Source organism: Ursus arctos, unplaced genomic scaffold (assembly GCF_023065955.2).
Source record: "Ursus arctos isolate Adak ecotype North America unplaced genomic scaffold, UrsArc2.0 scaffold_30, whole genome shotgun sequence".
In the NCBI taxonomy this organism is placed as follows: domain Eukaryota; kingdom Metazoa; phylum Chordata; class Mammalia; order Carnivora; family Ursidae; genus Ursus; species Ursus arctos.
In genome coordinates, this window is record NW_026622986.1 from 3527391 (window position 1) to 3544670 (window position 17280).

At 35.0% G+C, this 17280-nt stretch overlaps 1 long non-coding RNA gene across 1 annotated transcript; it reads right to left on the reverse strand.

The window, feature by feature from the left end:
• Nucleotides 1–1464: 1464 nt before the first annotated feature.
• LOC123000531 (uncharacterized) lies at nt 1465–16860 on the reverse strand. The gene is made up of 4 exons (XR_006408573.3): nt 16793–16860; nt 10559–10667; nt 5033–5087; nt 1465–1747 (listed from the first exon to the last, which is right to left on the reverse strand). It is a non-coding gene; the product is annotated as an uncharacterized LOC123000531 (long non-coding RNA).
• Nucleotides 16861–17280: the final 420 nt, after the last annotated feature.

Sequence of the window (17280 nt, forward strand, 5' to 3'; positions counted from 1 at the left end):
CATATTTCTTAAACAAAATGCTGGAAGCTAGAAGAAAATGGGACAATGCAATCACATTTTGAGAAGAAATGATTATCAATTTAAAATGCGTTGCATAAAAAAGTCTTAAAATCCATGTAAAAGTAGAATAAAGACATCATCAAACAGACAACATCTCAACAGATTTACTACTTATGCACCTTCTATTAAGAAGCTACTAGAGTATGTACTTCACCAAAACAAGGAGTAAACTCAGAGAATGAAAGTCACTGGATGTAGAAGAGAGAAAGACCCAGGGAATGCCTAGGTTGATGCTTTATCCAAATTTAGGAATGACTGCTATACACCAGCTCAGAGTGGAACAGTCAAAGTAGTCTAGGCGTTCATCAAAATAAAATATACAGAATACTTGAGGCATCTGAGTGCCTTGCAAAGGGAATGAGATAATGGGCAAAGTGTGTGACTTGAATGCATGGATGCATGGAAATATAAGAAATGAAAACACAAGATAATTATTAGTGATAGAGAAAACAAAAAGTTTTTTGGGAAAGGCAGAATAACCATTAATTTAATAGCATTCTTACATGTTTTAATAATATAAACACTGAATATTAATCTGACCAAAATTAATACATAATTCTATCCGAGGGATAGAATAGGAAGATCATATTTGACATGGCAGAGATGGGAGGAGGAAATAACTCAAAGACCATCTTTAATTGTGGAAAGCCTGTAAAAAATGACTAAAAAATAGTGAAATGAGAGTAATATTTCGAGATATGGTGATAATAACAAAATAATTAAATAAAAAGAAAGGAGGTTAAAGAAGGTAATAAAAAGAAATAAGAGGAGAAGGAGAAGAAGAGAAAGAAGAAAGAAGAAAAATAGAAAAAAGGAAGAAAAAAGAGAAGGAAAAATATGAGGGCTTTGTATAGAAGGAAGATTTCATTCTACCAGATATCAGAACTTCTTTTAAGACTACAATATTTAAAAGAATGTTGTAATTACATAGAAATAGAAAAATAAATCAATGGAACAGAATAGATTTAAATTTCCAAAAAATACTACATGTATAAATAAATTGATACTTGATGGGGTGGCCTTGTAGATCAGTCAGAAAATGATGAACTCTAGAAAGTATGCCAGGGCATGGTTATTCATACAGTAATAATAAAATTATACCTAGCCTTGCAATGTACCTGAAAATCAATCACAGGTGGAATAAAGATCTTGAAAACAATTCATAAAAATCAGAAGAAAATAATGGTTATCTTTACAACTTTGGTGTATGAAGAGTCTTACACAGGACAGAAAAATGCAAAAAATGGAAAAAGATTGACAAATTTAACTATTTTAAAATTAGAAATGATCAAATGTCAAAAGACATTATAAAGAAAATTAATTGATAAATTATAGCATAGTCAAATACATTTTCAAAGTTTAAAAGAAATAATTAAAATTCAAAATATAAAAGGTTTCCCAAAAATAAATAAGTAAGAGACAAACAAGACCCACAAATGGGCAAATCCACAGGTGAAAAAGCCCAATGGCCAATAAAACTAGGAAGAGAAATCCTCATTAATAATTGCGGAAGTACATGGGACACCTGGGTGGCTCAGTCGTTAAACGTCTGCCTTTGGCTCAGGTCATGATCCCACCGTCCTGGAATTGAGCCCCACATTTGGCTCTCTGCTCAGCAGGGAACTTGCTTCACCTTCTCCCTCTCCTCCTGCTCCACTCTGCCTGCTTGTGCTCTCTCTCTCTCTCTCTCTGTCAAATAAATAAATAAATAAATAAATAAATAAATAAACAAATAAAAATCTTCAAAAAAATAATTGTGGAAGTACAAAATAAAAGAATATTTCACATGCAAGAGATAGGCAAAAAAATTAAGTGTAGATAAGGATAAGAAATAATTGGAAACCATCTTTTCCCCATTGTGTATTCCTGCTTTCTTTGTCATAGATTAATTGACCATAAAAGTGTGTGTTAATTTTTGGTTTCTCTATTCTGTTTTACTGATCTATGTGTCTATTTTTGTGTCAGTACCATACTGTTTTGATTACTACAGCTCTGTAGTTTATCTTGAAATCTGGGATTCTCAAGTGCATCAATAGATGAAAGGATAAGGAGGATGTGGTATACATATACACTGGAATATGACTCAGGCATAAAAAAAATGAAATCTTGACACTTGCAACAATATGGATGGACCTAGAAGGTATAATGCTACGTAAAAGAAGTCAGAGAAAGACAAATACCATATCATTTCACTCACATGTGGAATTTAAGAAACAAAACAAAACAAACTCATAGAGGCACAAAATAGAAAACAAAAAAGCAGACTCTTAAATACAGAGAACCAACTGGTGGCTGCCAGAGGGAAGGTGGGTAGAGGGATGGGTGAAACAGATAAAGAGGATTAAGAGTACACTTATCCTGATGAGTACTGAGAAATGTATAGAATTGTTGAATCATTATATTGTACACCTGAAACTAATATAACACTGTATCTTAATTATGCTTGAATAAAAAATAAATAAATAAAAGAAACTATTGGAAAACACTTACAGTGCTAATGGGGTTATAAACTGTCTTAACTACTCAGGAGAGATATTCAACACTATCTATTAAAACTGAGCCCCATGATTTACCAATTCCATTTATAAGTATAAATCCTATAAAAATTCCACTTAATGGACAAGGAGACATGTACCAGAATTATTGTGACAACATTTTTATGGCTAAATTTTGATTGTAAACTAAATGCAAATCAAAAAATAAGAAGAATAAATGCATTGTGTGTGTAGATGCTTGATGAGATATTTATAATAATAAAATGAAATAGAGCTACAATGCATTAAAAATCTCAAAAACCCATCAGTGTAGAAAAGCGAGGTTTACAAGAATACATACAGCATGATGCAATATACAAAGTTAAAAATATGTAATATGTTGCTTAGGAATATATACTGGAAATATCTCACAGAAGTAATAAATAAGCAAAGATTTTATAGTATTTACCTCTAATGGGCAGGAAGGGAAATGTGATCAAAAAGCAGTTTATCAAAAAACAAAAACAAAAACAGTTTATCGATGGCTTCAGTGGTATTTGTAAAATTTTACTCCTTAAATGGGGTGATATATACATGTATATTTGTTCTATTATTTTCAGTACCTGAATATATCTGAACGCCTGAAATTTTAAAGGGAAGTGGGAGGTACAGGCTTTCAGATGTGGAATGAATAGGTCATGAAGATGAAGGGTACAGCATAGGGAATATAGTCAATGGTGTTATAATAGCATTGTGTGGCGACGGATAGTAACTACACAGATAGTAAGCATAACATAACATATAGAGCTGTCGAATCACTTTGTTGTACATCTGAAACTACATATGAAATAAAGGAAATAAAACATAATCAATGGTTTTTTGAAGATATTTCTAATTCTGAGATGAAAATATAAAGATATGAAATATAAACACAGCATCCAAGCTTGGATATATGCCTTAGCCTTGAACAATAACTATGTAGTCATAATTATAAACACTGAATAGTGATTTAACCAAAATTTTCAACATGCTTTTATTAAAAGAATGGAGAATGGACATATTTTTGCAGCAAACAGTTTTTGTAGACAAGCTAAATCATCTTCACCCATAGTGGCAACCTAAGAGAAAATGTCAAAGCCCTTTTATTTAGGAATATTAAGATACAAGAACAATCAGAAATACAGTTGCATCTGGGAAGCAAGATTCAGGTATTTGAAAGGGTAGATAGAAGACTGCTATATGAATGATAAACTCTGAAGGACTGTCTGAGTTATAAACTATATATGTATATTATTTCAATAAAAATAAAATTTAACTTTAAAAAAGTAAATTAAGAATCTACTTCATACGGAACAGAGTCTGTAACTTAAGGTGAAGCTACACTTCGTACTGACCTGTAGATGCTGATAGGCGTGATTTGAGTCCCCTTATTTCTGACATGCTTGTATTAATAGTATCCACAGTGGTCCAGAAAACTAGTATTTTATCTATCAAATGAACTCAACTATAAAATTCTAAAACATCAAAATAAATTTTTTAAAAAGCACTATCATCCTCACTACCTGGGAAATCAAAACCAAACAGTAAGTATGATATGGAAAAAAATGAAATCCATAACTGTGACTGCTCATGTTACCAGCCATTTGTGGAAAAGCAAAAAATAGAGATGCAAGAGATGATTAGGTAATCTCGTTTCCTACAGTATGTATTCTCTAGCTGTTTATATAGCCAGTCTTGTTTTGAATGACTCAAGAAAAAGAGTCGTTCAGCGCCACTACCCAGGGAAATTTATCCTGTATTAGCAGCACAGCACCTGCAGTGATACCATCATACAGATGTGCCAGATGGACTGAGAAATAGGAACAACTCTTTGGGGAAAAAAAGAGAGATGGGGAAACAAGTTTGTGAAAAACTAACCACTGACACTAGCACACCATGTAAATTCCCAGGATTAAAAACAAAACAAAACAGAATTTGTAGAGAAAATATTTTTCCTATTCTAAATTTTGTACCATTTCACCTACATTGAAGGTAGTCACAAAACAATGCAGAGTTAAGGAAAAGTCGGCAAGACCCCTAAATTCAAAATAATTTTTTAGAGATGTAGAGAAAAATGAGAAAATGATCCATACTGCAATAATCACAGAAAATATTTTGTCCTATTTATCTATTAAATATATTTAATATTTAAATATAGTGAGCTGCAATGCAAAACAATCTGTCCTAAATTATTTTTGCCAAATTCCTCTTCTCTCCCAGAATGATTATTCACTTTCTTATGTTCTTTTAGCAGCAAAGACATAACGAATGATGAACTCCGCTTTTTTGCTTTTCTTTCACCAACTTGAGACCTTCATGCAGTTTAAGTTTTATTTATTGGATACTGTGCTCACTTAGACAATACACATAAAAATGAGATGACAGTACAGACTACTACTCTTATTACTAATAGCTAACATTTAAAAATATTTATGTTCTAAGCATTAAGCTTAAATTACCTCTTTTAATTCTCACAATGTATGGCATAACTACTCGGTGCTTCAATTTTCTAATCTATAAAAAATGAGAATGACAGTAGTTAGACAATAGTTCTAATTCAAGTAATTATGAAAATAAATTAGTCAGTATATATAATAGCACATATAACCTTTTATTATTATAGGTGATAAAATCCAGATCCATGGCTTTAAATGCCATCCATATGCTCAAGAGTTCCAAATCTAGGTCACTAGTCCTTATCTCTCCACAGAACTTCAAATTCATATTTCCAAATGCCTGATTTCGCCTTCACATGGATGTCTAGTAGCCATGTCAACATTAACATAGCCAATGGGACTCTTGATTTCTTCCCCTCCCCAGAAAAGCCAGCTCTTCAGCCAGTGGACCCAGGAAATGACAGCAAATGAGAGTCTGGACATAACAAATTACACAGCCAAGTGCCCTAGGTTCAAATCCATCACTTAACTAGTTGTGTGACTTTGGGCAAACTATTTACTGTCTTGGTATCCTAGCTCTCTCATCTGTAAAGACAGGATATAATGATAGTAAGTTCCTAGAGTTGTGATGAGGTTTCAATGAGTTAGTATACTTACAAATGCTTAGAACCATGCCTGCAACACACAGTAGTCACTCTATGAATGTTATATACTATTATCATGATAATATGAACCATTATCATATTTTTCTTAATTACTTAGATCAAATAGGAGTTATTTTTTTTTTCTCCATTACCCCTCACACTGAATCCATCAGTAAATCTTTTTGGCTTTGTTCCAAAACGTGTCTCAAATCCAGTGACATATGCACTACTACCATGTTCCCATACTGGGATCAGCCACTAATACTTCATGCTTGACTGTCACAATGGTCTCCCAAGCAATCGTTCTGCTTCCACTCTTGCCTGTCCCCAACTCACAATCCATCTCTAAACCATAATGGCTAACCATTTCAAATGGAAGGCAGACCAAATCGCCCTCCTGGTCAAACTTTCCAGTACAATCCTCTCCTCACATTTAGAATGGAATCCAAACTCTTCACTTAGTGGAATGTCTGAGGACAGACAACATAGAGTGAGATCACCACAGTGTGACCTGAGACAAGCTATTATAACATTCTGTGCTTTGGTTTCTTCATCTACAATATGAAGATAATGTTAGTATTCGGCTCATAGGCTGTAATGAAGATGAAAAGAGTTCATACATGAAAAATGTTTACCCTAGTGCCTGATACACAGTGCACAAGGTATGTATGATTGATCTGTATATTCAAATTTTGCTCTTCCTCCTTTTCCCCTCATCTCTTACACTCCAGCCACTACTTCTTTTCATCCATTCTTTGCTGCCTTCTGACTTTAAAAGAGCTCTCCTTTCCACCCAGAATGTTCTTTTATCAGATCCTCTGGTACCTGGCTTTTTGTCTAAAGACACTTAAATGTGTCCACAAAAACTCCTTCCCTGACTAATAAATCACTGAATCTAAAGTAGACACTGTGACTCCCTGTCACATAATCTGATTTTATTCTCTGGATAATACTTCTCAGTATCTAATTTTATACATAACTTTTTTTGAAAGAGAGAGAGGGTGCATGAGTTGGGGGAGAGGCACAGAGAGAGAGGGGCAAAGGAAAAGGGAGAGAGAATCCCAAGCAGGCTCCACGCCCAGCATGGAGCCCAATGCAGGGCTCAAACTCATGACCCTGAGATCATGACCTGAGCCGAAATCAAGAGTTGGATGGTTGACCGACTGAGCCATCTAGGTGCCCCTTTATACATAACTTTTCACTTATTTGTTTACTAATTTTCTCCCCTGCATACACATAAACACACATGAGAGAGAGCAGAGATGGAAAGAGAAACCCAAACTCCATGAAAGCCAAGATTCTGCTAATCTTATTTCCTGCTGTATCTTCAAAGTCTAGATCGGTCCCTGTTCTATATGGAGTGCTTGATCAATATTTATATTTTTCTGAAAGAACACTTTATTTAAGGACATTTTTAGATACTAACATCAGCTAAGACTAATAACATTGGTTCTGATGTTCGAAAAGTTAAGATAGCAGTAACATAGGGAATTTAATAAATATATGGAGGATAAAGGTATTCCTATTTTGTGTGTATCTAGGGTGAATATATCATAATAGTATAAATGCTAAGTATGCATAATTTTTCTATTTAGGTGCTTTTAGCACAAGATTTCATTTAATCCATGAGTTGTATAAAGACTCTCACTTAAACATAATGTCAATAGACAAATCAATAAATATGTAGCATATTGCATTTGCATATCATATCATATGTACATTTCTTGACAAAATCTGGGTTTGCTGAGTAATCTCCAGAATGGCTGACAAGCAAGGGGAATTTGTTAGTATTTAGTGAGGCTGGATTCAGTTGCAAATTGTTTTCTCTCCTTGCAGATGTGAATTAGTTGAGGTGTGAAGTCATCGTCATACTTTGGCACACTACTGAGGTGCTTGGATGGAGGATTTCTAAAAAAAATAAGCAAAGAATTAAACTGTGGGAGAGCTTGCAGTGCAGCTGGAAATAGCAGTCTCTGATGAGTGAGCTGAGCCAACAACCAAAATTAAATAATGCTCTGAAAAGTGATCCTGCCTCAAGCACTCCATTGCACTGTTTCTCTGACATCCCCTTGCTAAGGTCAGCAGCCAGGACAAATTTAAGTCTTACAAATACTGCCCTTCAAAGACTGACATGGAGCCAGATTTAAAACCAGATGCCTACTTGGAAAGGAAATTAAGAGGCAGCCTGAAACACGTTGCATGAGAATATTATTTATTTGATCATGTATTAACTAAAACATCAACCATTTCATTCTCAAAACTATCTAGTAATCAGGAGTGGTGCTATGAATGTACACTGCAGTAATTAAGTGAAGTGCTCTGTGTTCATGCAAGATGAATGAGTATGTTACAAATATCTCAAGAAGGCATGTAGAAACCATGACTTAATAAGCTACTACCCCAAAATAGTTTTGTGTATTAATGCTTTGTACATTTTTATAGAGACATTAATGCTTTATAAATCTAAAAATGGGCCCATACATTTCATAAAGGAGTCATTTCCTTTCTGCATCCAAGCACCCTTAATAGAATTTCTCAGTTCTTGATAACTTTATCTGGAAACAATCAACCAAATGGTATGGGGTGCAAGGAAGCTCCCTCACCAAAGCAAGAGCCATGCACAGTTCACGATCCCTAGCATCAAAAGTACTGAACACAGAAAATGCAACACATGTGACAGTTTTTAAAGAATATTACAAATAAGAAGGGTTCTTATCACTTTTAGTTATATACATGGTAAAAGTGTGAGCAATTCTGAGTTTTATCGAGGCAGGAAAAATCCTCTTGGTACTAGCGTAGTTTTGTAATTTGGTGAATTTTTGAGCTATAAAACTTGTGCTGATGACAAGAGAGAATATTGCCTTTTCACTAAAACTCATTTTTTCATTTCTAGTAATCAAAAATGTATTCTTGTTTTACCGAAATACCACCGCCGTTTTCCCGGAACTGTTCTCAGCATCTTCCCCTATAATGTGGGCCAGACTGATTAATCTACAGTATCCTTCCTCTCAGTAGGGAAAAAGTAGTTATAATTTTCCCGCTGAATTCTGGCCAGGGTGGGGTGTGGGACAGTCCATGCAAGTATTTACTGATGAGTCTTTGTGCTCCAGTATGTTTTTAAGCATTAAGAACTATAACTAGGCAGTGGGTTATATGGACTCTATGCCAAGGTTATATTCATGGTCACAGACTTGACTAGGACCAGATATTTGCATTCTCTGAAATGTAAATTTTATTATATCAGGTACACATAACTTTGAATCAAAAAATAAATGGACAATTGGCAAAATGAGGTGAGTGACAAAATTAAAAGTTCTCAGTAAGGCTCTGTAATCATAATAATGTACCAGAAACATTAAAATGTGTTTCCAAATTGTAAAAATTGGTGTGGAAGCAAGGGTTGACATTGTGGAACATTCCTTAAATCTCTAATACTTTTAAGTTATTGAATTTTGACTAGAAGTTTAAATATAGGTAAAAACCTAAAAATTCATTAAATAATGTATTTCCAATTATTTTCACATATCATTTGGAATTACTATAAGTTTGAAGCTTATTAAAAACAAATAGCACTTTTATTGTCTATAAAAATGTACAGACTTTTTCTGAAATGAAAAATTCACAATAATTCTTTGTCACAGAATTCACTTCTGAGCTGAAAGCATTGGACAGAATGACTGATTAAAATAAGCCAAGATATTGGTGAAGCACAGGGTGAGTAACCAAGTGTGTTCCTGTTGTCCAGAAACACCTGCAAATGTTCTAAAGTATGTTGGTCTTAGTTCTCATATGCTGTTTTTTTCCTCTTTCTGAATTAAGAATTCCTATGACCTGGTTAAACAAATACTCAGTGGAAGGATAGCCTATATTTCATGATGAAACACAGAGGAAAATAATATGTACCTTGTCTTTCTATGACTAATGCAAAAATCTAATCATTCACTCCATCCCATGGCCCACACTGGGTTTAAACAGCTAGAGCCTGTCTGCCAGGTAAAAAGACTTAATGTCCCTCTTGAGAAGAAATTAACTGCTAAAACAGACTGAGGTGAAATGGAGTTTTGTCTTCTGTCCTCAATACAGTCATTTTTCTTTTAATCTTGTTCTTCCGTTCAAGCAGAATGAAAACTTGGATCTTTTCCTTGAGCAAATTTCACTTCCAACACTCAAATTCTAGGACCCTGTTTAACTGCAGAGGTGAGTTACCTTTTAGCAACTCTAAAATCAGTCACATCCACCACTCAAGAGCAGGAAAAGAATGAAATGGTATTCTGCTTTCTCAGCCACACATTCCTCCTCTGGGAACCTTGGGCCTTTTTCCTTATCAGCACAACCTTGCTGGATTAGTTAATATTGCAAAATTAACATAACCCAGACAATGCAATGGTAGCAAAAAAAAAAGCAGACTAAGGTGTGTGACTCAGGCTTCCCCAGCCAGCATGGCTATGGGGCTATGGCCTTTTATCCTGGGATATCAGGAAGGAGAATGGGAAGGGGAATGTAGTCCTATTGTAGCCTACAGCCAATTGCCCATAAAGAATTCTTCTGACAAGATGACTTATGTTTTACAAAATGATAATTGGGTTCTACAAAATAGAAATGTATATTTACTTAACAGGAATGTAAAAGGAAACTTGATGTATTAGTAAGAAACAGAACCAGTAGGATAGATAATAGATAGATAGATAGATAGATAGATAGATAGATGATAGATAGGTAGATGATAGATAGATAGATGATAGATAGATGGATAGATGATAGATAGATAGATAGATAGATAGATAGATAGATAGATAGATAGATAGATAATAGATAATAGATAATAGATAGATGATAGATAGGTAGATAGATAGATAGATGATAGATAAATAGATGGTAGATAGATAGATAGATGATAGATAGATGATAGAGATATGAAGAGATTTATTATAAGAAATTGGCTTACACAATTATTGAGGCTGGCAAGTCCAGTGATCTGCAGAGTGAGTCAGCAAGTTGGAGAGGCAGGAGAACCAATAGTATAGTTCCAGTCAAAGGCTGGTGGGCTTGAGAACCTAGGAAGAATCAATGTTCAGTTTGAAGGTCATGAGGCAAGATGAATTCTCTTAGGGGATGGTCAGCCTTTTTGTTCTATTCAGGCCTTCAGCTGAGTGGATGAGGTCCATTCACATTATGGAAAGCAATCTGATTTATGCAGTCTATTAGAATGTTAATCTTGTCCAAAAACACCCTCACAGAAACACCTAGAATAGTATTTGATTGATAATCTGGACACCCCTTGGTCCAGTCAAGTTGAGACATAAAATTAACCATCACAACTGAGGTGTTAGTTCATCTTATGTGCAGGCCACACCTCAGCATAGTTAACCTGACTTCAAGGCTATACCTAGTCCACTCTTGGCTCCTATTTACAATAAATATATAGAATGTTTAGATGCTTCTTTTCTTTGTTCTTCTTTAACTTGGTGTCAGATGAAACCACTTCTATTCCATAGACTTAGTTACAATCTAAAAGTGTAGAGATCCAGATATGACATTGATTTATTTCATTTCTTTATAAATATCTCCTTTTCTGTTCCTCTTCACTCTTTTGTTTTAATAAATGCTCAGGCAAATTCTCTAAATACCTAATAAACTTTCATTATACATTATCAATAAACCTACAATCTATGAAATCTGTAATTGGTATTTCTTGATGTAGTTTCTTTTTTTTTTTTTTTTTAAGATTTTATTTATTTATTTGACAGAGATAGAGACAGCCAGCGAGAGAGGGAACACAAGCAGGGGGAGTGGGAGAGAAAGAAGCAGGCCCATAGCAGAAGAGCCTGATGTGGGGCTCGATCTCATAACGCCGGGATCACGCCCTGAGCCGAAGGCAGACGCCCATCTGCTGTGCCACCCAGGCGCCCCTCTTGATGTAGTTTCTTAATCAAGAAATGAAGTCACCTGATCTTTGACAAAGAAGCAAAGAAAATTCAATAGAGACAGTATTCTTTTCGATGAATGGTGCTACAACAATTGTGGGGAAAAAATGAATCCAGATACAGATCTTACATCTTTCAGAAAAATTAACTGAACAGAGAAAATAGTGCTAAAAGACCATGAAAACCAGCAAAAGTTTTAGAAAAAAATAATAGGAGAAAATCTATATGGCCTTGGGTTTGGCAATGAGTTTACTGATATAACACCAGAAATATGATCCATAAAAGAAAAAAAATTGATAAGTTGGTCTGTATTAAAATAAAAAACTTTTGCTCTGCAAAAGATATTGTTAAGAGACTAGAAAGACAAGTCATACACTAGGAGAAAATATTTACAAAAATGTACCTGAAGCCAGATTGTTCTCTAAAAGAGTTGGAGTTTATAAGTAAACTAGGAAAGGAGGTGGCTTTGATCCATGTAGTATTGGAGCAGAGTTAGAAACATCAGTATGAACTCATTTAGCTTAATATAGTTACACAAATAAATATTACAAATATGTATATATAAGCAGGTTAATGAATATCATACTTTCCCTTCCTCTATAAGCTCAGTGGGCCTAAAAGCAATAACACGTAATAGCAATGGGTACATCAAGCACCCAGATCTTGGTTTCTAGTACCATTGTCCAGTAAAAGGAACCAGGGATATATGGAGAAATTGCTGGTTCTAGGACTGAGGCAGGAAACATAATATGAACATCCTGAAGTGCTAGAAAGTAAAATGTTTTTAAAAAATTAATGGGGGAATGTCAAAGGAGTATACTAGTTAATCTAAAATTCACAATTATCAAAGCTGGTACAATTTGAGCAACAAATAAGTAAAGTAATATTGGAGTATACCTTATAGCATAAACACAGTATCTTTGAGTCCATACTGATATAAATATATGATTGAATAAATGAGGGAGAAGAAACATACCTCTCATGCAGAAGAATTTCAAATAATTTATGTAGATATTCTGCTCTTGAGGAGGTAGACGATAACTCCTGAAGTATGAGCTGCATAGAGTGACTTCCTTCCAAAGAGTACAGTATAAATAGGGGGCAGGGGGCCGGGTAGGGGAGGAAGAGTAACTTTGCCTTGGAGAAACCTGACAAGCACTACCTCAGCCAGGTGATTAAGGTATCAACTAGAATTAGATAGTAAGTCCTTGATATGATGTGATGAAAATGGCACTTCTGTGATCTTCCTCCCAAAAACCTGTAACTTTAGTCTAATCGTGAGCAAAACAGCAGACAAACCCCACTTGAGGAACATTCTACAAAACACCTGATCAGGGTGCCTCAAAGTCATCAATTGTTAAGGAAAGTCTGAGAAACTGTCACAAACAAGAGAAGCCTAAGGAAATACAACGACTAAATGTAAAGCGGTATCCTGGATGAGATCCTGGAACAGAAAAAGAACATTAGATAAAAGTCGAGGAAATCTGTATAAAGTATGGTCTTTAGATAATAATAATAATGTATCAATATTGATTCATTAATCATAACAAACGCACCAAACTAATGTAAGATGCTATTAATAGAAGAAGCTGGGGTATGAGAACTCTCTGTTCTATCCTTACAACTTTTCTGCAAATCTAAAACAGTTCTTTAAAAAAAGATAAATGTGTCATCTAGTTATATGTGACCACTAAATTCCATTCCAAGAATTCCATTACAAAGACCAATATCCAAAATTCCATTTTGAAATTTATTTTATAAATATCACTACACTCAAAATAAATTCATATTATCTATTTTAAGGAGTCAATCACACTGATTAATTAATTCACCTTTCTCTCAATTTCTTTTAGAAGATTAAAAAATAATTTCCAGTGAAAATCTGAAAGTTCCAAGTATCTCAGGGGTTACCCTGCCTCCTATAAATTGAAGAGGCTACTTCAGACCAGCCATACACAACAATGGATTTTTTTTATGGTCCTGGCTGAACTCATTTCCCAGGTTCTAATGCTTTTTAGTAGTATGTTTCACAAATGCAAATGCCAAAAAACCCATAAAATGGAATAAAATAAAATATCAGAACCCTAAGTAAATCTTTGAATGTACTAAATAAATCTGTTGACATCAAGGCAAGACCATATCTCAAATAGGCAAGTAGATGATACCTATTTCACTTTTGTTTAACCTCTAGAGAAAACATTCAGATTGTCTTTCACATATTTAATAATCCCTTTGTCAGGGTCCCTTTTTAAGTATGAATTCAATCTTTTATGCTGCTGCTTAATACCATTTCTTCCTATTATTTTTTCAAGTAAAGATAGAAAACAGCATTGGCCATTTCCTGCACAGCAGTCATGCATGTGTATATAAAGATTATCATTAAATAACCATTCTCTTCAGGTTAAATGAGTACAGTTCCTTTAATCTTTTCAATTCAAAGCCAATCCTTTTGTCTTCTTGTGGTCGGTTATTATCAGAACACTTTTCTAATTTGTTCGTCTTGTCTTTAGTCCAGCACCAAAGAATTAAACTTGACATTCAAGGCAATATATTTAAAAACCCCTGTGTGATCTTGGAGGAAAAATAGCCTATGAAAAGAATAAGGTTACCTAATTTTATCATTAAAAATGAATTTTACTGAAAACATTTCCAATTAGAATTTTGACCTTTCTTTTGTGCATTTGGATACAAAAATGTAAAAAAAAAAAAAAACAGAATGTAAAATCTGATAGAATATAACTTTTTAAAGAACATCCCCTCCATGTAGATATTAAAATATAGGCTATTTGTTGGGAGATTCGTGCAATGGATTGGTTAGCAAATTTATTCTAATATAAAGTAGTAATGGAAGAAAATACTTGATATTTTGCCATCCCTGGCAGCTCTCATTTCAGGCAGCAAGATTCCTTGAACTGTGAAAAGGCTTTCCTGCTGCTCACAGTATCTGTAGCCACATAGCTTTTGGAACAAAATTTACTGCTTTTGTCAAACAGGCCTAAAGAGACATGACATTGTTCTCTAGGCTCTGCAGGAGATCCTCTCCCATATGGAGACTTGGTCATTTGGGCCTATATGAATAGGATTAAGTCATCGCTTTCACAAACACAATGAGTTACTTATGTGATCACAAAGGAAAATATATGTAAAGCACTTAGCACAGGCCTGCCATCTACTAAGGACTCAGAAAAACAGCTAGCTCTTTTTAAAAAAGGAATTTGCAAATTACAAATTTAAGGCCTTGTAACCATGGTAGAAAGGTTTTTGGTTTTTTTTTTCCCCATGTTGTAAATGAGATTTTTTTTTTCCGATAATAAATCTGTTTGCTTGGTTATTTGGAATTTATCTTAAATAAACAAGACTCGTGTCCTCAGAGATTTATCAGAAGTGAAGTTGACACTCTCAATCTCAGCTCTAAATGGTCCCATCCCCCTAACCAGTTTGTAAAACCAAATTCTAACCTGATGTTTAAGGTAGTAAGTGCCCTGACTTTTGACTATACTTTTCCCTTTCTTCAGAAGGTCTTCTTAGTTCCCTGAAACTCCTACCTGAAAGCTACTTGCCCAGGGCCCTGGCTTCGCTCTTCTGTTCCAGTGTCCATTTCCTCCTTTCCCTGTCTCACAAGCCATGGAATAGCGCCTCCTTTTCTCTCATTCACAGAATCTGAGCAACCTCACCCTTCACACTTACCATGGTCCCAACTAGTCCACCATATGCTAAGATACTGACATACCACCAATTCCAGTGCAGCCACTATTGTGATTATGTGTGTGATTATTAATAACAGAGAAATAAATATGGTTATATGTGTATAAAACTATGTGTCCATGAGGGTGCCAAACACACAGACTGAGGCTACTTATCATCCTCCTCTTTGGCTCTCTTAGGAAGCCCCTGAAGACATGACCCATACCTTTTAAATACTCAGTGGATCCTCATATAATATAGCATTGCATCATCTCCAAGGATGATAATTATTGGGCTAGAGTTTTCAAGACTACCATAAGGGTAGTCAAGAGTAGACAAGACATCTAACAGTGCTGGGGATTGGGGAAAATTGCCTGAGAAAAAGCAGTACTCTAAGTCTCTGTTAATCAAGATTGCTCTGTAAACAATGTGAAGTTGAAGCAATGACTTCAGATCAACAAAATACTTCTGGCTAACTTAGCCAGGTAATTGACATACATTTGGCATTTGTCGCATGAGACACCTGGACAACAAAACTTTTTGTAAGGACTTATCAAAGAATTTCCTCTTTAGGGATTTTCCTTTTCAAGAATAATTACATTTTCCTTTTTTAAACTTAATCTCCCCCAACTTTTTCCTCATGCTTGGACATGCTCAAACCAAGATGCACAAGCCCACACCTGTTGCTAAGTAACAATTCTGCTTTGAGAATATTTTTAAAAAATATATTCATACATTTAAAAAATAAATTCAGTTTTCACCTTTGGATTTTCAGTGTATTTGAATCTTCCTGATGGAAAGCATATATCACAAATATGGCTTATTTACCTGGTTCTCAATAAGACAGCCCATTGGGGGAGTTATTTTTTAAAAAGAACAAAATAACTATAGCACCAGAAGCCCAAATATCTGTTTCAGGGCTAGAATGTAGCTTTAGTCTGATACCTTGAGAAGGCTTGTCAGTGAAAAGAAACCCGGTATGACATCTTGGTCACATCCTCTATCAGGAGCCATGTTCAGAACTGTGGTGTGCGTAGCAGGAATCCTCCTTTAGGAATGCATGCAACTTCTGCTCAAACCAATGCATTAGGGAAAAAAATGGTATCTAGGGAGTGCTACCCTGATTCAGACTTACATCCTTTTACAAAAAGATTGCATTTCTAGAACTGGCTAAGGAGGCATCTAAAGCACATATCTTCTGCTTCTCAGCCTGTCACAGAGGGTCATCTGACTCAAGAAAGGAAGCGTTTCCATTTTATAAATAGAAAGGGCATTACAAATATATTTTGCCTAAAGAAAAATATTAATGAGATAAATAAACCCAAATTTTGGTAAAGTGTCAGCCAAAATGTGTTCATCCTTGTCAGTTTGAGTCAATCACGCAGCATTCTGAAGTTCAGAACAGCTGGAGGCCATTGCTAAATTGGGATTATAAACGAAGTCTTCATACTCAGGATCTGTAATTCCAAGGAGGAAGCACAATGAATTTCTCCCTACTCTGTATAAAAGAAAGACTGAAGATTACCTGGAGGAAAGCCTCTTTGTTGGTGCTTTATTTTAGTAACACTCACCTCCCCCTCCCTACCTCGGCGCCGCTGCATCCAGCAGTAACTGCTCTACTCCGTCTGAGGCTGGAAATACAACGGTTACTTTGTCTGCAGCCAAACTGCCTGAGTTTGAACCTTGGATGCCCCACGTGATTCTACAGCAGTTAGCAAATCATTAAATTTCCCTGAACCTCAGTATCATCATCTATAAAATGCAGATAATAATAAAAACCTCAGCAATTTTGTAAAGGTCAAAAGAAATAATAAAGTTTAAAGTTTTCAGGTGACTGTTCAGCATACAGATCAATAAATATTAGCTATTAATAACAGAAAAACCCACAGCATTTTCTCTGAGCCTCTTCCATAGAACAGAGCACTCACAACACTGGATTTCAGCCCTTTTGTGTGCGTATTTTACCATCTCAAAATATCGGGAGGAGCTGTGTGGAAAGCATCTTTAAATTCATTCAGCATGGTGCCTACAACAGCACTCTTTGTGAATCAAATGTAAA